The following is a 27,736-nucleotide window of genomic DNA, read 5'->3' on the forward strand; positions in this document are numbered from 1 at the left end:
CCTGGCCCAACCCTTTTACACAGGGCCAAATGCTGCTCTCAATTCCCCCAGGTTAATCTGGGGTAAATCCCTGGGATTAACTGGATTTAACCCTGTGATGGCTGGGCACTGTGTGCAGCCCTGACTGCTGGTGCTGCCCAGGGTCTCCTGGGATCTGTGTCCTTGCCAGGAGCCACGGGGTGGGTAAAGAAATGCTGAATAAACCAATAAACCACCCACACTCCACAAGCAATGCAGGGCTGGAGGAGATCCACCCAAAATCACCCAGAGTCATCCTTCTTAGCAAACCATCTCTTCCTCCCACTTTCCCATCTTTCCTCCCTCTCTGCCTGCCCTGAGAGTTTTGCTGCACAGTTTATTAGGATTTTTTTAAATTTTCATTCTCTCTGGTTTCCTCCCTCAGAGCACATGACATCCAGAGTGGGGGTTTGGGCAGCTGTGCCCATTCCATGCAGGGTGATCCCTGCTCAGCCCTGCCCTCCTTGGGATGGGGACACAGGGTTTTGTTCTAGTGCTTTCTCTGGGAGCCTGGGTGAAATATTCAGGGCCTTTGTTTGACTGAAAGCGTGTGTAGGATTGTTTTTTCTACCTGCTGGGTATTATTTTCTTGGCCTGAAGTGAACAAGAGGAGGTTCTGCCTGTATGGGACCCAGACAAGGAGCTCATCCTTCCTCTGACTCTGCATTTTCCTGAAACTCTTTTCATGTCCATCATCCCCTGAGGATACTGTGGCTCCAACTGGGTGCAGAGGGCACAAAGTGTGGGGTGAGGATGATTCTGGTCCTGCCAGCCTTGGATGGTGGGGGCTTTGGGCTCACTCACCCTCTGCCTTGTGTTGCATCCCTACCCCATCCTTTCCTGCTCAGGCAGGACCCAGTGAGTCCCTTTTGCTCTCCCCGTGTGCGGCCGAGGCAGAAGCGCTCACCTCTCTCTCCCCAAAGCCCCTCTGCCTCTATTCCCCCCTCACCAGCAGAACCCTTCCTCCTGGCACAGGAGGCTGCTGGAAAAAGAGAGCAGCAAGCCCCACAGACGTGTCATTGTGCTGAGTGCTTTCAAACCTTGCAGGATGTCACTGTGTCACAATTTCAGTTCATTAGGTGGCGCAGGGAAGACGCCGTGACATCAAAGCGCTCCTTTTCCCTATAGAAACGGGAGCAGCTCTTTTGATCTCAGCCCCCAGTATCCCCCCCAGATTAATATTTACTTGTACAACCCAAACCTGCGGGGATCCTGCGCTTGATTCCGCCATATGTTCTGGGGCGCTTTTCCTTGCTTCCCTGCTTTTCTCTGGGAGGTGGTTTGTCGGCGGGGGGAGGAGTGAGCAGTAATTTTTAGATGTTTATTTATTTCCCTGCTACCCTCTGCTCCTCGGGCACAGCAGGGGAGGGCACCCAACCTATTTCGTGTCAACCAGTTGCTTTGAAGCTTGCCACAATCAAACGCTTTTATTTTGGGGAACCCGGCCAGCTGTTTGTTTGCTTCCCTGCCTTATATTGATTCAAGGAGATAATCCCCCAGGCCCCACGTGCTTAATCTGCGAGCAGCTAACGTTGCATGAGATATGGAAACAGTCCCTTTGCCCCTGGATTGCTGGGATATTTATGGCTGGAAGCAGGGGTTTAGAGCATAATGCTCATTTTCGGAGCGGCGCAGAATGCGGATGTGTGGCTCAGAGCACAGACTGCTGGGGACTTTCGTGGGGATATTGTAGCTCTAATTCGGTGACAAAAGGTGGCCTTGTGCTTTGTATTGTAGGAGTATTTGGATATAATTTGGTTCCCAGTGAGTCATTAGGATTTGTAACATCAGAGTTCAGCCACTGGCAGCTGCTGAGCAAGAGCAGTGGATGCTCCCTGAGAATTCAAAATGCAGGGCAGGAATTCAGGGTGGGGAAAAACTCAGCACAAGTGTGAAACCACAGCTTCTTTCCTCCCCTAAAAAAGAGGGACCAAACCTCAAAGCCAATTTGAGCAGGATCTGGCTCTTGCTGCGTTAGCAGCTGACAAAATGGAGTGGAAATGAATTCAATTCAGAGACATCTAATTTAATGAGAGACTCTCTAAGAATAATTTTGCCGCAGATGCTTAAAGTGATTTCAACTTGAAAAGCAGGAAAGACAGACAAGATGATAGAAAATGACTGTGGAATTTATACCTTCCTCTCCTTGCTTTAAGCCCTGCACATCCTGTGCATGTCCTGGCATGAAAGCTGGAGAAAGCCTCGTGCAAGCAAAGCTATTTCTCCTGGTTTTATTGCCCTGACACACAAGGTGGCCACTGAAGGTGTGCACAGCCACCTGTCCTGCACCCACAGGGACCAGTCAGAGGGAAAAATCTGTGGGTTTTCTAATGAATTTTTTTAGTGGTGTTTTTAAGTGCTGCTGGCAGAGTGCAAACAGGCAATATTTAAATGGTGTGCTCTGGGCATCAGTCATTCACACCATCCTGGGCAGCTCTAGCTGATACTTCTGTGCCTAAGTGCTGTTTGGGAAGGCAGATCTCAAAAGTCCTGACATAGAGACTGTCGCTGATAATAACACATGACCACTATTCTTTCTACATTTTTTTCCCCCCTGCATTTTTCCTTCCTGCTGTTTAGGGGGTTTAAACAGTCTTGATTTTTCTGTGGCTGACAACACACCCCATATGCTATTTATCTTGTCAGAACTCTCTCCCTCTGCCCTCAGCTCCCATTTTGTTCTCATTAATAGTGATTATGAAAAATGGGGCTAAATACTTACTTTCATATGATTTATCCAAATGTTGAACTGCGTAATTGGAGAAGCTAAGACATTATCCCTTCAGATTCTGTCAAGACTCAATTTCTGCATTCGATTTAATTTTGAGACTCATGACCCTTCACAGTACATGTATTTATTGCCTTTATGGTGGCTTGGCTGTACAATATATCTATCAATCAGGAGCAGGAAGCTGCATATTATTTATAAGGATTTCAATAGTCAGTGTTTTTTAAGAACACTTGTCCTTAGCACGCAGTTATTAACACAGGGCCCCTAGATACAACAAAATTGAAAGTCAGCTGGAAGGAATGCCCTTATAATGAAGATATTTAATAACTGGCATCAGGCTCTGATTTTCCTTTTGATGACAGAAGTGACGCATGAGCGAGGCAGGGGAGCGCTTTGTGCTGCAGGAACCTCTCCTGCCCCTTCCAGGGCCTGATCCCTTCCAGTTCCCACTGGAAATGGCTCAAGTCTAAAAGGTGCACAGACTTCTCAAATTGGTGCTGCCTTCCTGAGCTCCCTCATTATTGCATGTACACACACACACATACACAGTGCTTACAGGAGCTGCCTCACAGTGATTTGGTGCATCCCTCTCCCTTTCCTAATCCATCATTTCCACCCCTGTTTTTCACAAATCACTTTTGCCCAGCATTGGCCCTGATGGCAGCTGAATGGAAATGCTTTTCTACAACCAGGAGTCTCCATCCTATGGATGGTGAACGTGCAACTTGGATTGAATCCGAATCTCCCTGAGGATTTGGAGCTGCTGTGAAGCACCAAAGCACCACAGAAACTCAACCCCACCATCACCAACACCACCACCCCACTTCCCAAATCAACCCTGACACAGTGTTGAAATTGTTAATAAAATGAGTAATCAAGCTGCTAATATCTGCAAGCACCATTTTGGAGGAAAAAAAAAAAAGAGATAATAGGGCAACCATCAGGGAGTATAGTTAATGTATAAAACAATTACTGTAGTCAGATGCTTAAGTAAGAGCCATGGTGGTAACAAAGGCATTACTGTACAGAGCAGCACTGTACAATACAGAGGAGATTTTATTTGTGATGCCAGGATGGAAAAAAAACCAAAACAAACTCTAAGAGGAAGCTGAGGCACTTTCACCAAATTTTCACTAGCAGCCTCTTTCCTTGCCATGAAACCTGCTAACACACACATGTGCCCATGCACACATATATCTGCACACAAATACAACTTTAACTTAGTACCAAATGTTGTAGAAATTAATATTATTATTTAAAGCACACCTCTTTGCTGGCAGCTAGCTCATGTTAGTGGTCATCTCTCTTTTAAATGCTATATATACAGTAGGAGCAATTTCAAACCCTAACAGCAGCAATCAACCAGGAGAGCTTGGTTCAAGTGGGCCTTTTAAACAAAAACTTCCCAATCCCATTTTTTATAAGGATCTAGCTGCTAATTTTTATTTTACATCCATCCAGAGTCTTAGGCACAGCTTATCCCTCCTTGCGAAACTCTTGCAGGGAACAATAAGAACATTGATTTCTGTTTTTAGACTCGTAACACCACAATGATTTCCTCCCCACTATATTTTCTCCAGCATTTGGTGGGTTTTGCTCAGCTTTAATTGCTACAAAGCTCTTCTGTTTTCTGTTAGCTCTAAATCCGTGCCCTGTTCTCTGCTGCACGACGGTGGTTGGGACATTTTATTGTCTCTTTAATCCCAAATCTTCTGCTGTGCACCTTCCTCTGCAAGGAGGAGAAACTGCCTGGAGAGCCCCAAAGCATGGAGAAAAAACATGAAGGATATAAAGAAAAGGGCTGGCTGGGACATCCTGGTTAAATATCTGTGGAGCAGGAGCTGTTTGCTGGGAAGGAATTTTGGTGGTTTGAGCTTAAGGATGAATGTGAGAATGGAAACACCTAAAACATCTTAACTGGAGTGCCTTGGGTTTATTCAGAAAAGTTTCTGTCTATGCAGCCAATATTGTTACCAGTAAATTTTTTATTAAACCTCTCATTTCAGATATCCCAATTTCCTACTAATGAAATATTTTTCCCTGTAGTGAACGTTTTTAATGTGTACAAGATATTTTAGTGCTTTCCCTCCCTTCAATTTCAAGAAGTTAAGGAAAAGTCAAAATTCAAAATACTTTTATCAGCTTTAATAAAAACATTATCACTCTAGTTTTGGGCTTCTGCTGTGATCTGGAACTCAAAGCCAGCAAAATTTCTAGCTCCATTTAAATAAATGAAGAGATTGATCTACTGTGTCATTTCTTCTGGTTGGATTGTACATGGAGCAAAGACAACAACAATACTCAGGTTATCAAACACTTTACATTAAAACTTGGCTTCACATTATTCCAAATTCTAACTGCCTTTAACCCAAATTTTAAACAGAAAAAAAATGCACTCATTTCTAAGAATAAGATCAATGAAAATCAGGAAATTACAGGTTTTGGATCCTGTCTCATAGCACTTTCTGGGTATTTCCCCCTCACACTGAGATTTGCAAAGGGCTGTGTCCTCTTCCCCATGAACTTTGCATTTATCCATTCCTCCAGTGCTCTCTGGCTCCTGTGGGAAATCTCTTTAATGCTGGAAATCCTGAGGTTAACTAGCTACAATTGGTATTTATTTATTAAAAGCATTGGCTGGTCTGGAGGTTGAGCAAGGATGGGTTTCTCATCCAGGAGATCCAGAGATTTACCTGGGGGAACAAAATCAGCTGAGCCCAGAGGGTTCCATCCATTCCTGGGTGAATCACCAGGTCCCCTTTGATGCATCAGGGATGCAGGAGAGCTTGTCCCTTCATCCCAGTGTCCTCCACTGCCCTGGCCAGTCCTGGTTGTCGTTATTTAGGGTTTTGTTGAATTCTATCGCTTGCCTTTTTTATGGCCAGGCAGTCACCTGTCAGCATCAATTATGGGAGTTAATATTGACGTCCTCTTAAAAGAGGTTTAAATATTAAAGTGAAAAGGGACTTGCTCTGGGCTTCATCTCTTTGTGGTGCTCGTCAATAAAACCTGAACTTGCAGAACAGTTGTCACAGCGATTTTTTGTGTCTCGCGCTGACGCGATGCCTGAGCAGCAAATGTTGCTGGAATTTTTCAAATGAGCAAACTGCACTTATTAATTATGGTAATAATGGCGACCCCACAGAGCTGCTCCGAGGGAAACAATAGCTGAAACTTGCTCCTTGCAAAAGGGGCAGCACAGGAGCTGTTGCCTTTGTTGTTTTTTGAGGCTTTAATTCAGGAAAAAAATGATCTTCTGCTTCTGGGGAAACAACTATTCACACACACAAACCCAGAGCCTCAATATGCATATCTTTATTTTAACCACCATGGTATTTATTGATTTTCCCTGCAATTATACAGTGCTGTATTTATTTGCAGCTGGTCTCTGCTGTGCCATATATTAAACCTCCCTTCCTCCAGTGGTGGCTCTTTAGAAAAATGCTTCTGATTTCCCCTCAGAGTATGAGGTCAATAGGCCATAACTTATGATTTTGAACCTATAGCCAGACCTAATTTATGGATCATTTCTGGTTTCTTGTGTTTAACTGTTTCTGGGAGAGGGTTTCATCAGAGAGAGGGAGCAGATCCATGAGCACAGCTGAGATCCAGACCTATGGACTGTAGGAGAGCTCAGGGCAATGCTAGAGCTAATTCAGACCTGCTTCTCCATAAATTATGTATAGTTCTTCTGAAAAATGTTTGTATTTCCTATTATAGCTCTAGATTATCTCACTAAAACAAGGGATATGTTGTTAAGAAAGCCAATTCTCACGTATCAGAAACTAATTTTCATTTGCTAAGCACAGAATGCATTTAATTCTCAAATTTTATTTATTGGGCTAATATTGACTAAATATGGATTTGCTTTCCTGACTCCACAACTTTGGCAATATTTGCCATGGGCATAAGGTGAAGGTTTTACATTAGAATATGTAAACATTAAAAAGAAATAATCTCCTGGTCTCTGGCATGATCAGGTTTGCATAGCCCAGCATGTGCTGGGACATCAGGGCGATGCTGCAGTGGGCAGGATCACAAAGAGATGCCAGAACTGGGGTTCACACCCTGTGTGCTCTGACTCCAGCTGGCTCAGGAAAGGGCTGCCCCCCAATTCCAGCAGATTTTGGATCATGCACAGGGAAAGCTGGGTGCATAAACAGGGCCAGCCTGTACAGAGGGGAGCACTGGGAGCTGTCCAGGCTGTGGCATGCTGCATGCATCACTTCATTTTTGACTTAACTGCTTGAGCAGCTCCTGGGAGTGAGCCCCTTGTGCTTTCCACCACCAAAACCATCTGCTAGAGCTGTGTCTGGAATCACCTGGTCCTCTGGAGGCAGCAGGGAGGAAGGAAAAAAAAAAGAAAAAAAAAAAGAAAGAAAGAAAAAAAAAAGCAAAGTGAAATTGTTCCCTGGAAAGAGGTAAAGTAAAAAATGAAATAAATAAATAAATAGAAGTTTTAACCTATTTGAGCCCAAATGAAGTTTTTTTTACAGGGCTGGGTTGGATCCATCCTCGAAGAGCTCACTGGTGGTACCGGGTGCCCGGAGGTTCGCCAGGTGCCTGGGGGGTGTGTGGAACATGCCAGGGAGCAAATAAATGGTGGAGTCAAAAGCTCCTGATGAGGGTCGGATGTGAACCTGTGCCAGGCACACTCAGCAGCCCCGGCTGCGTCAGCACCGAGCCTGCCACGAGAACCCTCAGCTCTGCACTGCCAGGCACGTGGGGCCTCAGGAAACACAGCAGGAAAATGCCATGGAAGTGCAGGATGGGGCTGAGCTCCTGCTCTCGTCCCTGCCTCACACAAGGGCTGGGAGTGGGAGTGCTCCTGCCCTGGCAGGCTCTGACCCCTGCAGCAGCACCCAAGGGGTGACTTGGAAACCAACCCACAGCCTTTAATTCTGGATTTATGGCTGCTGCTGATCCTAAGCTAACCTTTTGCCATTACAGTGCCTGAATGCAACTTTGGGGATTAATAAACGGGGAAAGTCGAGACCTTAACTGTCAGGAATAAAGTAGATGTGCCCAGCACTAAAACCAACAGCCATAAAGCATGGAGGAGTTCTGTTCACCTCGAGGAAAAGCAGCTTCCAGGTGGATGGGGTTAACAGCAAGCCCAGTGCCAAGGGACACAGCCTGGCTCCAGGCTCCAGTGCCTGCCTTGCAGGAGCCCAAGGAGTTAAACCCAAGCAAACCTCCTCATGCATTTTATGTCACAACTCCCCCCTTCTCTTGGTCTGTGTGTGTGTGCGACCAAGCCAAGTTCTTTTTTAGCTCTACCCTTTTGAAAACTGCTGGTTACAGATAAATTAAAATGCCAGAGCTGAAATTGCCCACGTTAGCCCCTAAGGGAGCCTGCACTGTCATCTTTCATTAGATGCTGATAGACCAAAAGCCCAAGGCAAAGTGAAAGCTGGTTCCTAAGAAAGGGCTGGGAGCCAGGAGCTGCATCTCTCTGCTGTAATCTTGCATCTCTGTCCTTTTAAGTTTAAGCTGAGCAATGCTTTCTTGGACATGTCTGTTTTCATACTGCAAATTTCAGTCTTAAAATCAACAGCAAATATGAACAGGGTAATCCACAGAGTCCTAAATTGTCAAGACAAGCCAGTGCATTTTCTCAGAGCAATCTGATGGTTTTGTCTGGTGTCAGCCCTTACATCCTCCAGTGCAGATGATATGTTTAGACGGTTTAATAAAGAGCTGTTTAGAAATGTGACTGTTACTCTTTCTTAAAAAAACAGAATCACAGAATCTTTCAGTAACTAAAGTGGGATTTCCCCCATGTTTCTCCTGTCCCTTAGCAGGAGGGGTGGTGTCTTTGTGGGCTTTATGAGGTGCAACACAGAGATGACATAGTCTAGACTAAAAAAAATAAAAGTCTGAAATTATGCCTGCACAAGGAGCTTAATAAACAATAAAGGCCAGTGGCTTTCCAGCATCCTTTCACTTTGTGTTTGCATTAGAGATGTGCTAGGACTTAAAAAAATGGGGTTGTCCTGGGTGTGCACAGGCACTGGGCAATGGGCAGGAGCCTCTGAAAGGAGCAACAGCCCAAACCCAATCCCTTACGAGCAACACAAACTGCATTTTACTTCTGTGCCCAAAGGATAAAATTTCCTCATTTCCAGAGGCAGTGAATGGATGAGGAGGCTCTTGGACATCACCCCTGTGCTACCTTATCCCTACGAAATCCTACTGAGGAAATCAAACTGGGAAACCATACTGGCTACTGTAACCTTTGGATGTCCAGCCACCATGAAGTTCAATAGCAGGTGGCTGGATATGGTGTCTTTCAAGGCATGCAGAAGTGTTGAAAGCCTGGAGAAGCCAGCCCAGTTGGTTTTGCTCATCTGTCGCTCTAGGCAGTGAAATAATTTACTCCATTTCCATCCACCTTCTTCTCTTTATTTGTATTGAGTTATGATGGGGAAATGAGCCGCCTTAGATGTTGCTTACTTTCCTGGAGTCAGCAAGGCTTCACTTTTCAGACCATTATGTCTCTGTGCTCCTAATCTCAGTGGGCTTTTTTTTTTCCTAGCTGCTCCTGAATTAATTTTTATTCTGTGTATACAACACAAAGCAAACATCCACCTAGCAAAGTCCAGCTTTTCTCTCTGCGGCAGGCAGGACACTGCACCGCGTGACACCCGCGATTGATTGAGCGGAGGAAACCGGACACAAAGTAAAGAAAACTGCAAAATACATTGTTCTGAAAGTTATTGGGCAAGGCCGTGGGGAATGGGCTTCCCTTGCACTACAGCTCCAGGGGAGGCAATAATAATGAGCTGCACTTAGCAAAAGTAAATACCTGTGGAGCTCTGTGGAGGTGCCCAGGGCTCGGGCTGCCGCGCTGTGTCAGCGATGTGAGCTGGACCCCTCGAGACTGGGAATAAAGGAGGAAAATTTTGGCTTTATTTCTGGAGAGTTTCTGCTACATGTGAGGGCTTCAGTGGAAGGCATTGTGGTAGGGATGGCATGAGAGATCTTAGCAAGGACAAGCATTCCCGCAATGCAATGATTTGGCATTTAAATTATAAATTTTCTTTCTGCATTCCAAACTTGTTTCCAATACACCATGAGAAAGGTACTTCCATGGGATTCATGAACAGCATTGTCACTGCTCAGTCTGCCTAATTCCCCTCCTCACTTTTTAAATAAATGTATACTCACATGTTGCAAATCAAGCCTGTTGCCAGGGGCTCTCATTTCGGATAAAGTAAGGGGTTAATTTCACAGACATGATCCAAATAAAATCAGAAGAGTGAAAAGAAGCAGATCAGACTTTGGGTCTCATTATGGTCACTTCTGATTCTGGATGATTTTCATCTTGATCTGAAGGGGTGGTGAAGGGTGTGCATGCACCCAGCAAGCCTTTGGGGTGGCCAGCAAGGATGCAGCCCCATTTCCTTGCCTAGCTCCTCCAGCCATCCAGCATCCACTCTACAGGGAAAGGCCATGGAATGAAACCAGCCAAGCCTCCAGCACTTTCCAGCAGGAGCCTGGGAACAGCCACCAGGCTGTGATGGTCCTGACAAGGTGCACATCAGAGGTTTGTGCTCTAAAGAACCTTCTTTGCCCATGGAGCAGAACTGTGGGGTTGCCAGAAGGGCGAATTTGGTCTAAAATCAGAAACGCCATTTAGTTTCCTGACTTATAAAAGAGGGTAATCACACTCTCTTTACATGGGTATCATGCAGTTTAATTAGTAAATGATTAATTTGCTAATGATCTCCCTGGCATGGAAAGTGCTACTGAACAGCTTCTTTTCCCAGCCATGGAAATCTGTGGCAGAAGGGAGGTACATCTGCACCTTCCCAGCCTGGTTGCTCCCCCATTCCTCCCCTGCTCTGCCCAGATCTGTGCACTGGGTGGAGGCAGCTCTGGGATCCCATTCCTCCAGCACCTCTGCAGTGAGGCAGGAGAGCTTTTGTGAACTGAGCCACATCATTGCTCTCCAGCAAGCAAAAAGAAGTGTTTTCTCAGAGCTGGCCAAGAGCTGGGAACTGAGGATCAGCTCTTCTGGCAGCCCCCCTTGTGCATTGCTCAGAGCCACCTGCAGAAGAGACACGTTTGCACAGCAAACTCAGACATAAAACATGTTCTGCTCTGTAAACACTCAAATGTCTCAAATTCTGTTTTATTCACAATTTCAGCAAATGAGATTATCGGTGAAAAGAGAAGGAAGCAGAAGTGAATTGCAGCCTTGCTTGGGAAAAGGAAGAGAGACTCATTTAAGCCAATTTCTCCAATCAAGAAGAAAGGCTGTTTGAAAAACAGATCAAAACAAGAGTGGTTTACTTGTAGAAGGAGTTTATCAGAATGGCATTTTCCATAAAAAGGGCTTGAGATGGGCCTTGAGAAGGCTGGGGTGGATCCTCAGGGCAGTTTGTACCTTTGCAGCACACGCTGCAGCAATCCCATACCCTGATGTGGCTCTTTCTCCACATTCCTCTGCCTCCCAAGGAGTTATTTTGGCAAAGAGACGGATGAAAAGTCCCAGAAGGGCTTCCCTTCTCCTGACCCTGCTCCAAAGCTTCCCTGACCAAGATGAATCTGTTCCCTGGCCTCTGGAGCACCCCAGGTTTCAAGCAGAGACAGGGCTCATGCCTGTCCTGTGCTGTGGGTCCTGCCCTTTTAATGCTTGTGAGCAGCTTATCTGCCTTTCCTTATCTCAGTTCTTTCCTTCCTTCCTCAGGATTCCCTCCTTACCCTCACCTTCCTGCCATCCTTTTCCCCAGCCCAGATAAGCCTCCCTCCCTGTGAGGGGCTGCCCCATTTACAGCTTTTTGCCTGAAGCCACATATCTCCCAAGCAACTGCTTTTTTGAGGGCTCTTGACATTAAAAAGCTCCAGTTTTGGAGCTTAATGGGGGAGTATGACTGTAAAACCAGCATTGTGGCACTGGGGAAAAAAAACCCACTGCAAATGTGAGCAGAACTGGACCCCTCACATCTTGAGTGGCTTCATGTTCCTCAGGAAAGCTTGGCACAAAAATACACTGCCTTTTGTGAGCAGAGCCGTGCACTCAGCCCTGCAAACTGGTGAGATTGGCTTAAAAATAACCATGTTTTAAAATAGAGTAAAATGCATTTTGGGCAACTTTCATCTGCTCCTTGGCTTTGGAGTGGTTTTCAGTTTGGCCCTGGGGACCACTTCAATCCCATTTCCAAGTTCTTCTCTGTACCCTGAAGGGCCAGACATCTACTTGAAGAAATCAAATCACATCTGAGATTGCCTGAAACCCCGCAAAAATACTGATGCTTTTAAAACCAAACAAAATCTTCACTCCAAATGGAAGCTGGGTCCAGCCTGACAGCAAAAAATCACAAGTTGGCACTGCAGCCCTCCCAGTGAGGCATCCTGGCTGATTAGTGCTGCTGCCTCATTAACATGCATACCGTAATCTCATTTGCTCCAGGACTGCTTTGATGTTAATTCCAGCGTTTTGGTGCAGTGTGGTGCTGCACTCTGTGTTTCCAGGCTAGCATTCCTCTCTTCTGCAGCCCAAGCCTTTTCTTTTTTGTGACTCTGTCCTTCCTGTGGCCACTAAAGCGCTGGCCACCTTCATCCTCCCAGCCCTGTGGCTTTGCCCCCCACTTTCCAGCCTGGCCCCATACTGCTTGTGCTCTGCTTTCCATGGAATTTTCCCTCTCTGTAATTTTCCAGCCATTCTTTAATATATTTTTTCAAACCAAGAGCACCTTTTCCCCAAACCCTGTAACTCCTAGATAGGATATTCAACCATGAACCTTGCCCAGTTTGGGAACAAGAAGCCATTAAATGCACTGAGCAGTAAATCCCATTAAATACACTGAGTAGTAAATCCCACTTACTCCAGTGAGAAAATAAATGCGCTGGTCCAGGATGGCCAAGGGCTTAAGCAGGTGTCCAGTGAGGTGGGGGAACAAAGTTTAATGGTCATTACAGGGAGCTGAGCTATCAAGAGAGCCAGACATGCCAGGGTTGTCTGGGGCTGGGCCTGGAGTAGAGATTTTGTTCAGAGCAAGATGGAGACTTCACCTCTCCACAAAATCAGTAATTTTCACACTTCTCCAGTGTGGATTCCAGATATCCTGGGTATTTACGATGGTGAGGGCTCAGAGCTGCCTCAAAACATGGGCAGGGCAAGAAAAGCGAGGCTGCTTTATTGTCTGGGAGATCAATGACTTTAATAATTAGCATCTTACTTACACATGATTTCTATACTCAATTTGAATCTTAATTAGAGATGGAGAGGGGGATTTAGAAACCCTGATGTAGCTCAGGAGTGCCTCCCGCCTCCTTGGAGGAGGAGACCCTGTGGTGAGCCCTGTGACAACCCTGCTGCAGCATCAGGGACCTCCCCTGCAGCTTTCTGGGGAGCTCCTGGTCCCTCTGGGAGGACTTTGGAGCTGCAGGGTCCCACAGCCAAGCCCTGTACACGAGAGAGCCCCAAATCACAGATCCAGGCTGCAAGGGGAACTCACCAACCATGGCTTGAGGCTGAGGGTGCTGCTCAAACCCAGAGCTGCTCCAGATGGGGCTGATGATCCTGCTCAGCCCCAGCACTGCCCAAAGCAAAAATCCGCTGCAGTTTAGGACCAAGAAAGGGATGGAGGGGCTGGCAGTGCAGGCAGGCAGCTTTAAACCTCAGCCTACATGTCTTTACGCAGGGACATGCATTAAAAAAATGCGAGGCATTTGAAGCCCACCATTTTAATTAAACTGATTTAACATCCGAGCTCGTGAGGGGCGCGGGGCTGGCAAGCACAAAGGAGCTGCACAATCACTTTGGCTCCATTGTTGACGGGCTTTTGCTCTCTGTTTGTACAATAACCTATTGAACTTTTCCAGACTGTAATTCAATACAGAATAGATCCTTGCAGGAGGCTTTTTTGGCAGGGAGCACTGAAGGCCTTGAATCAATTTCACTTTTCCAGCGTGGTTGTTTAATGTATTGATACCAGCTGAAAAAAAAAAAAAAAAAGGAAAAATAAAAAGGAATCAATGTTACTTTTATTGGTCCTGAGCTGAAGCCTTTTGGTTCTGTTCTTTGTGACACTGATACCATGCAGCGTGTGGCTATTGTCCCACCTTCGCCAGGAAAAGCAAAGGCTGTTAATGCGAAACAAGGCGGGTTTTTTGTCCGCAACACTTCCCTCTTTTGCAAAGGCTTAAAAGGTTTTGTGGGAAGAGAAACGTCCAGCAATCCACTGCTGCATGGCTTAGCTGGTTGTTCTAGAGGTGCTGAGGCCATGCTGCAGAGCTGCTGGGACTGTGGGTGCAAGGCAGAGAACACTCGGACACACACCTGGAGCTGAGCAGGGAGCCAGGAGCTCTGCCAGCTCCTCTTTGGGGACCTGCTTTAATCACAGCCCAGGCACCTCCTGCCATGCTCTGGCAGCACAGCTGGATCAGCCCTGTGAGGGACCTGTGCTGCACTGCCAGTGGGACACCTTCATCCTGTGCATCCTGAGCAGCATCCCAGGGGTGTGTGTGCGGCCTGGGAGAGAGTGTCAGGGGAGGGGAGGCATCAGGAGCGAGTGCCAGGGGAGAGAAGACATCAGCACGGCTGTGGCTGAGCCGGGGATGGGCTGGCAGTGCAGTGCTGCCCATCACCACCTGGCATGCAGCAGGATGAGGGTGGGCAGGAGCTGAGGATGCTCACAGTCCGGGTTACACGGCCGGGGCTGGGGGATGCCAGGGGATGCTCTGGGATGCTCTGGGATGCTCTGGGATGCTGGGGGATGTTGGAGGATGCCGGGGGATGCTCGCAGTCCGGGTTACACGGCTGGGGGATGCTGGGGGATGCTCTGGGATGCTGGGGGATGCTCTGGGATGCTCTGGGATGCTGGGGGATGCTCTGGGATGCCGGGGGATGCTCTGGGATGCTCTGGGATGCTGGGGGATGCTCTGGGATGCTCTGGGATGCTCTGGGATGCCGGGGGATGCTCTGGGATGCTCTGGGATGCCGGGGGATGCTCTGGGATGCTGGGGGATGCTCTGGGATGCTCTGGGATGCTCGCAGTCCGGGTTACACGGCAGGAGCTGGGGAATGCTCTGGGATGCTCTGGGGTGCCGGGGGATGCTGGGGGATGCTCTGGGATGCTGGGGGATGCTGGGGGATGCTCGCAGTCCGGGTTTCCCGGCAGGAGCGCGCAGGCTCCGGAGCAGGGGACGCGCGGCGCTCCAGAAGCACTCCCAAAAGACAGGGCTGTTAATTGTTACTTAAGCAATGAAGCTGTTTCAGAGTGCCTGGGGTGAAGCAGCGGCGGTGGAAGGTGTCTCACTGCCAGAGTGAGAAGTGGCGTCGTTGGGGCCCCTCTTTACTGGGAAACTTTTACTGGGAGTGTGACAGAAAGCTGTGGGCTGCCCCCAGGCACTGATGCGACCTGCGAGAACCTGGGAGAGAAACCAGAGAATCCAGCCCGAAGTGACCTGCAGAGGGAAAACAAATCCCTCTTGCGTTGAGCCAATTTTCCAGACAAAACCGAGCAGGACTGGGCTGGGTTAGACCTCCCTGGATTGCCGGGCATCTCTGTTGTGCCTTTTCCAGCCCCAGAAGAGGAACTTCTCCCATCTCAGCCCTCCCCAGTCCACGCTCCCTGCGAGGTTCTGGCCTCTGAAATGTGTGACACAGATGTCTGTGCACTAGGAGGAGATGACACATATGAACACACATGTAGAGAGAGGGGATGTGCTGGTCACCATTCCCAGGTTTCCTGGGGAAAGGGAAGGCTGGGTTTCACAAACCCTCAGTGATATTAATGCGCAAATCCCACTGATTTACACTCTCAGTGTGATTTTCTGTTAGGATTTACCCCAAATGAAGAGGAGGCTGATACTGCAGCAGTTAACTGCGGGAAACAGGAGGAGTGTTTTGAGCGGAGTTTCACTTGCTGAAGATCTGCCCTTAAAGAGTTAGTCTTGGGTTTACAAGGCAGATGCTAGAGGGCAGCTTTCTGCTCCGCAAGTTACCGGGGTAGAGAGGGTAAAACACATCCCTAAAATAAATCTGTGTGCATGGCAAGGTGTCTGCTCCTCCCCACGATTAGAAATTCAAGCTGTCTGATATTACTGTAGCGAGTCCTGACGAACAGGACTGGGAAACAGAGTCACTGCTTATAATGAGGTGCTGCAGTGCAAACCTAATCCTCATTTAGAGCAATTTCTGAAAGACAAAGAGAAATCCACCTGACGAGGTGTCGCTGAACCGTGCGATGTACCTACAAATCAAAGCCCCGCATCCCAAAACTTAGCTGGGGAGGGGAAATAAATGGCAGGGGAGCGGCTGAGCAGGTGGAGCTCCTTGCAGGAGCATCCCTGGGCAGGATGGGGCCGGGGAGGATGAAAAGTGAGGAGCAGCACAGCCCCCCAGCTCACTGTGCCACGCACGCCTGACCCTCAGCATCCCCTCGCTCCCCTTCCTCCCCCCTCCACTTATAAATCAGAGCAGAATTAATTCAGGCGCCGCGTTTTATTTGATAAACGTCAAAATATGTAAATACCGGGCTCTCTTCCTACAGTCGCTAAAACAAATGGAAAACACATTTATTAGCATAGAGATGAGTTTAATCAAATCAGCGGCGAGTACAAATTAGCCACAGGAAACGTAATGAGCTGGGAATTAATTAGCAGCATAATGGTAATAACTTTGCCTGCTGATTACCTTGCGGCCATGGCTCTCCCCCAGGGCTTTCCATGGGTTCTCCAACAGCTGATCTTTTCTGTTGCAGGAGCCCCTGAACTGGAACAGCATGGCCGGCAGCTCCTGTGCAACAGACTGGAGGAGGGGAGGGAGACCGGGGGAGGGATGGAGGGATGGAGGATGGAGGGATGGAGGGATGGAGGGATGGAGGGATGGAGGGATGGAGGGATGGAGGGATGCAAGGATGGAGGATGGAGGGATGGAGGGATGGAGGGATGGAGGGATGGAGGGATGCAAGGATGGAGGATGGAGGGATGGAGGGATGGAGGGATGGAGGGATGGAGGGATGGAGGGATGCAGGGGGGCAGGGATGGAGGGATGGAGGGATGGGGGGATGGAGGGAAGAAAAGCCATGTGAAAGATCCACCTTCCCCAGGCAGGAGCCTGCTCCTTTGCCCACGGCTCTCCCGGTTTGTCCCGCCGGGCTGAGCGCTCCCTGCGTTGCCCCCATGGAATGAGGGCTGGGTGGGATATCTGGGTCACCTTCTCCAACCCAGTGTCCCCTCCTGGACCAAGCACATGGCACACTTCACATTTCCACCTGCAGCCCGGGCTTATTCCAGAGCATCCTGCTGCAGGGGGGGTGGTTTTGCTGGATCTGACTTGTCCAAAAATAAATAAATACCCAGGCGGTTCCGGAGGGAGTCGCCTTGGGAAGGGCAGGAGAGGCTGACCCCGGAGACTCAGCTGGCTGTTCTGAGGAGCTGATGTTGCATGAGAAAGGGACAATTGGTGCTCCAGGGGCTTTGTAAAGTGCTGGGCTTGTAAATTAACTGTTTGACACCAACAGTGATGGAGAGCAGTGTGGGGCAGGGGATGCATGGAAGGAAGGGGCAGTTTCTCTTGATTTATTTGTATTCCTTCTGAAACGCCTCTCCTCCTAACACCTGAGCAGTCCAAAATAACTTGCACAGAGCCTTTCAGTGATGGAGCTAAAAGCACTTCATAAGCCTTAATGAATCAAGCTGTGCAACAGCCCTGTGAGGAATTATTATTCCCAGTGGTGTGGGAAGCTTGAGGGAAAAATGCTCCTGTTTGGGGGCCTCCACCTTCACACAGAGCCTCCCAGGCAAGTGACTGAGTCAAAACTTGAGAAGTTAAAAAAAATAATAATAAAGTTAAGTTAAAAAAATAGTGCCAGGCCATGCACTGAGGCACTCTAACAGGGATCTGTGGGGGACTTAACTGAGCATCTAAGTTCAAAATACAGTGCAAAGTGATTTCTGGAAATTGTATGGATGGTGGAAAGTGGAATTCTGCTTCCAGGTCGCTGGTACCTGTAGAGTCTCTGTTTTGTGCTTAAGCAGAAAGAAGCTTCACATTCAGATCTGGTCTTGGAAGCTGAGAGATCCAAGTAAAATCCATAACTGACCTCTGGGTGTAAATTTAAGCAAGTAGGAATACAAATCCCTGCTGGACACCCAAGATAAAATTTTCCAAATTCTTCTGTATTGATTTTCCCAGACTTTTCTGGGAATAGGTATTCATCATTGCCTTTAACTGCAATATTAGGTCATTGCTTTTACCAACATCTCCCTGACAAATTTGATCAAACCTGCCCATGCCAACAGTGCTGACAGCAATCCTCACCTCAGCAAGCTGACTGGGAGAAGAATTTGACAGTTGTCCCTGGAAAATCTCACAGATCCCTCCAAAATCAAGTCAGAGGAGAGCAAATGAGTCTTGCTGTGCTCTGGATCAGACCTGCTTTCATGTAGGAACTGAAATGGATATTTAAAAGTCAGTCAAAATTCAAAATTCAGTCTTCATGGGATGTTTGGCGACGTGTGAACTTTTGTGGGACCATTTGCTCCTTCTGGAAAAGCAGAGACAGAACTTCAAAGTGACAGGGAGAAGGGATGTTTGCACAGACACTTCCAGCATTTTTTCAGAATTCCATCTTTCAGGAGGCAGTGCTGACCTGTTAGAGGCTGGGCTCAGCCTTCCTGCTGCTTGCTGGGTTTGTACCCACAGCTGAAGGGTCTCCAAGCCTGATGGGCACTGTGGGCTGTGCTAGAGCTGCCACCCACTCTCAAACACCATCTCTGGCTGCTCCTCTCTGGAGATCCCACCCTGCAGAGTCAGGGCAACGTGGGCCTGACCTCAGATGAAAGTTGCATGGCTTCAGTTAAAGATGCTTCATTTTTTACTCCTTGTGTTGCCTCTGATCTTTCTTTTTTTCCAAGGGAGCTTGTGTAAGTTGACACAATAGATTAAACCACGAGTTGCAGTTGAAGAATCCTGTGTTTTATTATCAAGGATAAATAATATCTCCCCCAGAGGAAAATGGGAGAACACAAGGTCACCCAGCATGCCCAGAGAGGAGCCTGAATAGAAGCTGTAAGTTGCTGCAGCCTCCTGTGCAGCCTGAGCTTCGTTCTGAAGGCAGAGGGGTTTATTCTTCAAAGTACCACTTTCCTTTGCTACCTGCAGACAAATAGGTTGCTCTAAGATGCTTTCCACGAGCTGATTTTTGATTCATGAAAGCCTGAACCAACACTGATCATAAGAGAATCGACAGTGATCATAAAATATGAAAGGTTTTTAAGAAGGACTCTACATCATTCTGAGGTCTGCTGCAGGATTTCTACTTCAGAGCCAGAGGGACCAAATGCATCCCTGGTTTATTGGTGAAAATATGGAAATGAAAGCAGTGAAAGCAATGAAAGCAGAATTTTGCCCCTGTATATTCAAGGCTACCTAATGCCACAGAAGCTTTTAGGAAATCTACCACTTTAAACATAAACACAAAACAATTTTGTTCTCATGCAATTTTCTTGCCAATGCTTTTTCTTAAAAATCTGTACGGCTGTCATATAAAATATGCCTGGGTTTGTTCTAATTTAGATTACACATATTTGTCCTCAGTGAGTGATTGATTAAGTGCTCTGATCTTGACTGCTATGTTAGCAGCAGGGTATCTGTGCAAGAGGATTGGGAAGCTCATTGGATAAATGGTAGAGATGAAATCTTAGCTGTTACAGATCTGGGTTTCTCGTTCACAGCCAAGGCAAATGCTGTCTTCTGTGCAATAACAAACATGCTTTGTAATGTGTTCCAGGACAGTGCTGAGCCTGACTTTGTTTCCTCATGGAGGGGCTTTAAGCTGTCACAACACCGTGGCACCAAACTCTTGGTGTCACAGCTCTCGCTGCAAAGAGGATATCTCTGAGTTCACTGGATCAGTTGTGATTTACGCTGATGTAACTCAAAACAAAATGTGTCTCACTGACATCTGCAGAGCTGCTCAGATAAAACCAACACATAAGCAGAATCAGGGAAAAAAAAATAAGATCTCTCTGTGCAACTGAGCTCATTCAAAGCAGCAAGCATGGTTTAGCAGGACTGACCAAAATGGAAAACCTCCTTCAGGGGTTAGTTCCCCTGTCAATCTCACTTTACCATCACTGACCCTGAGCTGGGAGCAAATACATTGCTACCCACAGGAGCTTGGAAATATTTTCTTGCTTTGTATAATCTTAGGTTTTGTACTTCTTACAGGAAATTATGTCAGTTTATGTTTTATCATCTTTTCATTTGTTTGTGTTTATGAGCTAGAATGGACACAACTAAGGGTACTTGAAAACACCAACTTGGAAAAAAAATCCATTTTATTTTTCTTTAATGCATCTTCATTTCTGCACTGGTCTATTGCATTGTCTTTGCAACACCATAGCTCTAAGAAGGTGTGTAACAAAACAGGCAATTATGAAAAGAAAGGAGGATTTTTTTTCTCTCCTTTTTTTTGTTCTGAATCATTTCTCTGACCTTCTTGAGGTGTAGAGAAAGCTTCCAAGACCATCAGAATAAATAGGTTGTTTACTGTGATGCTTTCAGCCTTGGGGAAAAAAAAAGAAGATAAAGAATAAAGAAGAGAAAATCCTTATACCCGCTGTCTTCCAAAAGGAGACAGATGAGGTGTGAACTCTAGAGAAAATATTCCAAGATCTGAGCATGATGCTGTCACAGTAAAGCAGAATTAAACAGGAGAAAGCCAAACAAAAAGGTGGTGACCCCAGGGGGACTCAGCACCCTCCTTATCACAGACTTTGGGGAAAAAAAAGGGACAGGTTGCAGAAATACCAAAACAGGGGGATCCATGCTGGACCAAACTCTGTCCCAGCCTCATTTCCCATGGTTAGGGTATCATGTCTGCACTGATTTGCTCCTGCACAGGCGGGGGCAGCATCTCCAGAGGCTCCTGAGCGGTCTTGGGTGCAGAACCGAGAGCCCTTTCCAAAAAACCCCATGGCCCACAGCCACGAGGGAAGTGCTAAGCTGTGTTAATGATGCTGTGTTATCATCAGGCTCTAATGCTGCCTGGAATGGATGTCAGTGCTGTGTATGTTCCTGCAGATCAGTTGGTAATTACACTTGGATCCAAAGTAATTACGCTGAGACTTGCACTCCGGTTTAGGAGACAGAAATAACCGTGCACTCGCCTGGTCCCACACGTAGCACTTGTGATGTAATTTAATAGCCAGCTACTAACACCAGAGTAAAGAGGCATTTCTCTTATATTTATGCCCTTTTAAATTAAACATTGGTGTTTTTCCCTGTGAAAGGAGCATTGTGCCACTGGTCTCCTTTTCCCACTCAAGCGCCCTCCTCTTTTCCTGACAAAATGAAATACACCGAAGGAAAATAAATATTTATGAGCTCCTCCTGGGGTGTGATTGTTTTGATGCAGGTCTTGCTTTGGCTTCACTCTCTGCCCTATTTAAAATTTCTTCAGGGGAAAGCCATCCCTCTAAAGGCTGGAGGAAGATGAGGCACTGGGATGAGTTTTGTGGTCTCTGGGTGAGGAGTAGAAAGACCACCCTCCCTTTTGGAGGTTTTCCAGGTCACATCTGCCAGTGTGTTTCCTCTTTAACCTCCCTGCATTAAGCACCTGGGCAGCTGTAGCAGTGCATTAAGCACCTATTTTTGATGAGGAGCTCAGAGAGGGAGGGAGGCAGCCGGGTGCCTGGAGCCCACCTGCAGAGAGAACCTCCCTGCCTGCAGTTCTGCTTCCCAACCATCCATCAGCAAAGCACGGAGCCTTTTTCTCATGTAGAATCCCCCTGTGCATTTCCAAATAAGCCAAGGCTCTGCAAATATTCTCCTCCCTTCAGGGTGAGGTGCTTACTTTGGTTGGGAAAAGAAAGAGTTTACTGTGATCTCTTTCTTTCGGCAATGTCTGGGTAATCATTGCTCATAATAATGCCATTCCAGATGTTGAAGCATCTCCTGTATTAATTTTACCCAGAAGATAATTTCCCTTAGAAATCATGTGCAAATCCCCTGTTCTAATTTAAGAATTAATTCAGTACACTAAATCTTAGCACTTCATCCTAGAAATGTTTTGCAGTGTCTGTTAACCCTTTGCAACAACAACAACCAGCCCAAATGTGGGATGTGGAGATATAACTAAGCCTCTCTCTCATACCAAGCTCTTTTTGAGGCCACTACCCAATATTTTAAAGCCTAGACTCCCAGAACCTACATACTTGAATGACTTTCTTCTCCCCACAGAATCACAAACATAAATTAATTTGCTGTTGCAAGAATGGGGGCAGATAAACCAGTGCCCCCAGACACCCCACTGCAGTGGTGCCTGGGACTGTGGTCCCACCCACCATCAGGGATTTGGCAGATGCTAGGAATGAAAATAGGATGATTCCACATTGAACAAGACATGGAGGAAAAAGAGAAGCTGAAGGTTTGGTTAAACCTGTGTAGGAAATGTGTGGGAGAGCTGGGGACACACCACTGTCCTTGAGAGCCCTGGATGTGGGTCAGTGGTGCCTGCCCATCTCCCCCTTCCTGGGTGGGCTCAGGCACACAAAAGTTCACACCAGTACTGCTGCACAAAAGTACTGCTGGTGTGAACTGCTTCATGCCTTTGCTGGGCTTTCTTCATTTAATTTGTAATGGAAACTGTGTCACACTCCAACCTGGGCATTTTCCTGCCCTTCCAAGTTGTGACAATCTTAAAATATCCCAGCCTTTACACTGAAAGTCTTTGACTGCCGTTGAAAACAGTAAAGAAAATAAAGAGGCCAGATCTCTGAATTTCCCTCAGCTATGTGAGATCAGAGTGCAGTCCAGCACACCTTTTGTGGAGCAATATGCTAAAAAAAAAAATAAATCTCCTGATTCCTAGCAGAACAATATGACTTTATTCCATCCCAGTGATAACAGCCAGCTAACTGCCTCGTGCAGCCTGAGGTCACATTTGGGATCCCACTGGTTTGGCTGGGGGTGCTTGTTTGCACAAGCAGCACCTCGTGCACTTTGCAGGGCCAGCCAAGGACCTGCTCCAAAGAGGATTTATTTGGAATCAGCTTTGATAATTATGATAAGGTGATAATAGGTGATTAGTGCCAGGATATCCCAGCACCTCCACCACCACCTCCTCAACTCCCAGATGCTGTACTGACTGTGCAGCAGCTTGGCCTCAGAGGAGAGGAATGATGCAATCCCCAAAAAAGAATCCTTTCTCTTTCATTTCAATAAAATAGGGAAAATATTGCTGTCCTTAATCAAAGGAGGCTGCATTTGTGCCACCCTGAATTTCAGCACACTGACAAGTGCAGGATGGATCTGCTGGCCCAGCAGCCCAGGCTCGTGCATTGGTTATTATTCCTCCTGATGAATTCACTTGGGGGATCTGCTCCTTGAATGCAAAGCTCTCAGGTCAGGACAAATGGAAAATGCATTACATGGAGCGTGACATGCTGTGAGCCCCAGAAATGTGTTCAGATATATCCATAGGCAGTGGGATGAAGCTGTTCCTTTATCTCACAGTTGCTGTTGGAATTTCCTTCTGGAAACCTATTTTTTTTGCATCAGCAATGGCTATTTGCAGTGAAATATTGGAGTTTCTTGTATTTATTATGTATTGAAATATAACAAGCTAAAATCATAGCTTTGTTCTAATTTTGATTAATGGGAGACATGACAAAAAAGACCAAGTATCAAATCTGAAGTATTTAGAAAGCCTTTCTGTAAAAAAACAGAACCCGAAATGTTGTCCTGAGAGGAAAGCTAGATTCAATTTTCCAACAAAAAAATTTCTGCAGCATCTCAGGATCTGGATCCCAAAAAGGAACAGTTTGTGGTGTCTGAGGCCCTGATCCTGCCACCAAACTTGTACTGGCAGGTTCTGTGGGAGTTTTCTTCTTTCTTCCGCAAGGGAGAGACAGAGTTTAGTGTTATTTAGTGAATTGTCACAAGACAAGACACAGCTATTCTCACCCAACCCACTGATGTTTCTAGAAGACTTTATACATCACTGCTTTTGCTGTTTCCATTTGCTTTGCTGCTCTCCTGAGCTGCAGGATACCTCAGTCTCATTCAGGGTGTTTTATATCCCTGTGTGAAGGAACAGAACTGTGTTTGCAGACACCTTTTGCAGCTCAGATCAACATGCACAGGTTGTGGTGCCACCAAGAGTTTCCCAACTGTGTGGATGAGTTGATATAATGAGGGTTCAGTGGGCAGAAGTCCACTGTTGGTTTGGTGGCCTGGGACAGGTCCTGGTGTCTGCTGGAGGTGGGAGCAGATGTCTGTGCAGCCTGCTGGCAGCAGGAAGGAAGGAATAGCTGAGCAATAAATGATGCTCCCTGCCAGGACTGACCAGCCCTCTCTGAACACTCAACCCTGGCACCTCTTGCTGCCAGGACCCAGCTCCCAATCTCGGTGTTTGAGCTGAGGGCAGCGAGCTTTGGTACAATGGAACATTTTCTTTTCCTTCCCTTCATTTCCCCTTCCACAGGGAAAAAAACTTGGGTTTGAAGTCTGCTCTTGTTTGATAATTTCCCTTAACTACCAGCTAAATAATACATGATCCACAGTGCTGACTGATGACTCCCTCTCCTGACCCTGTTTTATTTTTATTGCTTGGCTCGGACCAGTTCCTTCAAGTCCTGAATCATCAGAACAGAGACCTTGAGGTATTCCAGGCAAATCAATCCCTGGCCCATTGACATATTGCTTTAGCTAACCAACCATACAACTTCGCTTTTCCCTGATAATTTCTCAATTAATTGCTTTTCAGCTCTCATTCGTTACAAGGTCAGGCTGTGACTGGACTTGTACATTCCCATCTCTGATAAACTCTCCTGGTCCCCTAATCAGCCACGACTGGGATTTTAGTTCCATTAACTTATTCATCATCCAGACATTTTCATCTTGGGGAGCTTGACTTTTGATTGTATCAGGAGTATCTTCAATTATTTAAGAGGACTTAAAATTGCCTTCTTACCTAAAGGGAAAATGCATTTGGAGCTCTGAAAATTGATCATATTGGACTGGTGTCTTTTGGATGTTCATATGTGCCAGCCCATGTTCAAAGAAAAGCTCTTGCATGGCCAGAGCAGAAGAATTTGCTGCTGGTGAACATGTGTGTGCATGAGGCTGGCTCTATTAAGATGTCAGCTATAGGGGAATGACAGTGTGCTGATGACTGGTGGCTTACTAATGCTAAATCACGCCTGAGATTCTGTTCCATGATGTCAAACATTGATTCAGTTTCCGTGGGAAGTTATGCAAATGCCAGAGCCCTTCAATGAGGTCTGAGACTGAAATTGCCAGCAAAAAAAACCCCTAATAATAAAAAAAATGCTTCCCCTCTCCTGGCAAGAAATCTTTTTAGAAAATTTTGAAGGGAACTGCTCCAGGAAGGGGGTGAATTCTGAACATGTCCCAAAAGGCAGAAGGGCTTGTGGGACCCTTCTTCAGCTTTGGTGAGAGCTGGGAGCCAAATCCTTCTCTGCTGCAACCTTCTCTGGGGCTGTGCTCCATCCTTGCAGCAGTGCTCCGGTCCAAGGCAACAACCCACCAGTGCTACTTTCCACAGATTTATTTTTTTAACAGAAGCAGCAGGCCATGTTACACAACCCCAGCTCTTCTCCACGCCCCTCTCCCCACAGTTTACACCCAGGCAAAGCTCCTACGAGTCTGCAAGCTTCTCCCTACAACAAAAGTGGTGGCAAACCCAGACAAACTGGCAGAGGCTGGAAATTCTTGGTGGGACCATGGAGCCTGGAATCCCACCTTGCGCTTTGTCCCAGGCTCTGTGACTTTTTCTTTGACTGAAACCCACCTCCCCAGGATGGCACTGGGGACTGTTTCAGATTATCTGAGAGCTTCAGGTTCTGAAAAATATCCACAGAGAGAGGTCAAACTGCATTGACAGGCTCTCTAGGAAGAAAAGCTAGTTTGAGATTGGCAAGACAAGACTGCTGCATATTTAACAGGAACCTCCTCTTCCAGGAAAAGTGCTCTGGTTTCAGTTCCCTTTCTGGAGAACATGGGTGGTAGCTTTTATCACCCATGATTTCATTGCAGGCCACAGAATGATGGATTTTTTCTGGCAGAACCCTATGCTCACACTTTTGAGTGCAAATTTTCATAATTCACTTAAAAAGAAAAGCCCAAATTATCACTGAGAATGGCTTAAAAAAAGACTAAGAGCACAGAAAATTTAAAAAAACCCAAAACCCTGCACCAAGAGGCAGTGCCTTGTGATGAAGGAAAGTGCAACAGCAACAACAGTATGAACTGTGGGGTGTTGCTTTGCTTGTTTTTCCCTCCAAACTGCAATAACTCACCCATCCCACTGGAAAAAAATGTGCCCTTTCTTGATGCATCAGCAAGGAGGGCCTTTCCATGGTCTCTGTGTCTTCCTGTCAGTGATGTACCAGAAGGCACCAACACTTGGAGGACGTGAAGAAACGTACAGTTCTTTCCCCGCCTGTTGCTAGGATTCACAGCTCTACCCCACCACTTTCTGGGGCTTCAGCTCCTATTTTGGCTGTAGGAAAAAAGAAAGAAACCTTGTTGCTTCCAGGGTTTCTGCATAAGGCTTGAGCAGCTCCAATGCCAACCCTTATAATATTGCTACAGTCAGACATAAAATCTTAATGCACAATAGTGCCTTGAATCTTACATTCTTCTGAAAAAGGTGAGTCCCCAGTAGTAAATGAAATATTAAACATTATTAAATATGAAACAGCTAAACCTGGATTCCATTAAAATGAATCTTTCATGGTTTTCCTGGTTTCTTTTTCCCATTCCCCCTCCCCTTTTTTTTTTTCCCAGGGAGCACAGTGATCTCGTGAGCTTTTATGTGTCCTTTTAAAGACAGAAAAATCACAGGTAATTTAAGTCTATTCTATTCAGATTTATTTTAGCTGGAAAACAAATCAAGGCAGTGAAACTCTCGCTTGGTTGCATCTCTCTGACTGAACTATTCAGCAGCTGATATCAAAGGCTCACCTAAAGACACTCTTGTAATGCCTGCTGACATGTGCCACCTATTTAGAAATCTTGTACCCAGTTACACACTCCACTTTCATTTAGAATGGCTTTAATCTTCCACCATACACTAAAAAAGAAAAACCCTGCTTATTACATAGGATGCATTTTGAGGTGGTTTTGCTGCTCCTGCAGGTTTTTCTGGGAGTTAAGCTGTGGTTGAGGTGAGTGCCCATGTGGGAGTTGGGAGCTGGGCATCAAAGGGAATGGCTGAGAGAAAAAACTTGGGATTTTACAGAACCTCCCTTAGATTGGCTGATGGAACACACTGGGCTGAGGGTATGACTGCACTGATAGCACAGAGATAAACCAGGACTAAATATTCTCACTATATTTCATAAGTGTAGTATTTGCATCTCAATATTCATAAATATGTGGCAATCTGTGAACCTCTGGTGCTGGAAAAAACCAAAGGTGTGTCCTTCTCATGACACATTTATATCCTTATATTCAGATCTCAAGCCCTTTCTGTAATTATTAACTTCTGCATTTTGACAGGACTGGTAGAAATTTTTAGAAGAGGATGGGAAAAAGAGCTCTTGGCCTTGTTGAGATGCTCCCAGAGCTTGGATCTGTGTGAGAGCACTCCCTGGCTCTGGCTGGGAGAATGCTGAATCAGGCTGGGTCTGGTGGGAGGTTACATCTCCAGCACACACCTTAGTTCTTGACTTGCTGCTGCAAAACATGCATGAATTAATCTACAGACACATTTATGGACTGGAAGGCAGTAAGTACTAAGAAAGACAAGTTAAAATGGCAAAGAAGGTAGGAATCCATTAATTATTCATTGCTACTGTTCCACTTTGTGCAAAAAGCCTTTCTGCCTTGCTTTCCATTTTGCTTTGCTTGGGTCGCTTCTGAGGCTCTGCAAAGGAGATTGAAATGTGCTCCCCACCTCAGATGGTTCCCTCACATCCAGCTGGGCTTTGCATCTCTCCCTCCAGGAATTCAGCAAAGTGGGGTCCTGCATCAAGGTGGGAAAATCCTCACTCTGCCCT

The 27,736-nt window shown here is 46.5% G+C and overlaps 1 long non-coding RNA gene across 1 annotated transcript; it reads right to left on the reverse strand.

Moving 5' to 3' along the window:
* On the reverse strand, nt 1-27,736 carry LOC117004359. Its single transcript, XR_004419618.2, has 4 exons — nt 27,634-27,736; nt 26,033-26,235; nt 16,398-16,511; nt 1-7,079 (listed from the first exon to the last, which is right to left on the reverse strand). It is a non-coding gene; the product is annotated as an uncharacterized LOC117004359 (long non-coding RNA).

Source organism: Catharus ustulatus, chromosome 17 (genome assembly GCF_009819885.2).
Source record: "Catharus ustulatus isolate bCatUst1 chromosome 17, bCatUst1.pri.v2, whole genome shotgun sequence".
In the NCBI taxonomy this organism is placed as follows: Eukaryota; Metazoa; Chordata; class Aves; order Passeriformes; family Turdidae; genus Catharus; species Catharus ustulatus.